The sequence below is a fragment of the Lactuca serriola genome, chromosome 9, assembly GCF_051521515.1.
Source record: "Lactuca serriola cultivar US96UC23 chromosome 9, Lser_US96UC23_V15, whole genome shotgun sequence".
Taxonomy (NCBI): domain Eukaryota; kingdom Viridiplantae; phylum Streptophyta; class Magnoliopsida; order Asterales; family Asteraceae; genus Lactuca; species Lactuca serriola.
In genome coordinates, this window is record NC_136416.1 from 2,815,825 (window position 1) to 2,817,317 (window position 1,493).

The 1,493-nt window shown below is 40.5% G+C and overlaps 1 pseudogene across 1 annotated transcript; it reads left to right on the forward strand.

Moving 5' to 3' along the window:
- Window positions 1-1,110, forward strand: LOC145073091 (uncharacterized protein At4g14100 pseudogene; annotated as a pseudogene). Its single transcript, XR_013691233.1, has 3 exons — window positions 1-75; window positions 305-775; window positions 885-1,110. The product of XR_013691233.1 is annotated as an uncharacterized protein At4g14100 pseudogene (transcript).
- Window positions 1,111-1,493: the final 383 nt, after the last annotated feature.

Here is a 1,493-nt window from a genome sequence, read left to right on the forward strand (position 1 = left end):
ATGGCGTTCATCCTCACTTCGACCGACTCATTTCTTCATCATCTATTTTTTCCATCCACAGAAATATCAACGAAGGTAGGTGCGGGGCAGAAGGAGACGAACCCTTCATTAAGGTAAAATCAACTTCAGTGATTTTCTTCAAATCACTTCTTGATTCGAGTTTCTTCCCCATAGTTCACACTTTGGTTTCTCAGATCGATTGGTTTTCTCAACTCGACGTGCTTCTAATGTTTAGTTGTCGATCTTTTGGTGGTGCTTCTGCTGCAGATTGTTGTTGTAATTGTCGATCGTTGGTTGAAGATAGAAGCGGAAGCACTTACGACGATGTCAATCTCTGCCTCTCCATCTTACTATTGACCACCATTGCAGCATTATCGACAAAGGGGAGGAGCCGCCCAAGCCAACGCCATGGCCGGAGTAATTCCACTCACTTCTGGTCATGAACTACACCGGCGAACTTCAATTGATAGATCTTTGGTATGATTGGCCCAATGGCCATAACTTTAACATCATCCAACATCAGCTCGGAAACATCAAGTACGACCTCGAGTGGAACAACGATACATTATTCTTCTATACCCTCGATTCCAATCGCGAGTGCTCCTCTGCTCAGCTGGAAGTCAGGATCCTTAGCCCTAATTGGCTTGCGGTGCCACCTACGTCGGTCAACGACAAGTCAACGGATTCCTCTGTTACGTATGGGAGAAGGCCGATTTCATTACTTACTATGAGGATGTAGTCACTAGACGACCTGTTCATTGGGTCTTCTACACTGGTATGTAACATACGCCCCCTTTCAGATTCTTTAATTTGATTCATTATTTGGTGAAATTATGGGACTTAGGGTTACGGTTTGAACAATTGTGTGGGATATGATGTTGCAGGAAGAGCTGCACACATGATGACATTCGAACTTGGTGCTGTTCCTGAGGATGCAGAGTGGCAGGTTCCTTTGTATTGTTTTGAAAAGACTACTCGTGTTGCATGTTTGGTAGATATGTAGCACTTTCACTTTGTAGTTAGTTTGTAATAATAGTTCAGTTACTTGCGTATGTAGATGCATTCGGTTCCACTTTCACTTAATAAAAGCTTGAAACCTATACAGATCTAGCAATATTGTAAAACTTTTCACTTGGCTCAATTTGATTCATTTTAGAAAGTATAAAACCCTATAAAAGCAAACTCAGTAGTGAAAATTAGTATCTGTTTGCATATCCTTTTCTAAGGTGCATTCAATCTATTTGTTTTTTTAATCAAGCTCGAAGTTGGTTCATAAACACATCTGCACCTTCTTCGAGTAGGAAAGGGAAATGTTGGATGAGATCAGATAATCAAAACAGTGGATGTCCAAGTCAGTCCTTTGTTTTTTTTTTTCTCACTTTTGCTAATCATAGTGCCAGATCCACCTCTAGATATGAAATCAGGTATGTTCACTGATTTGTTGCCTTTTTAATTTGTTTTTCTATATTAGAGAATGTTTGGTTTGCTGTTTG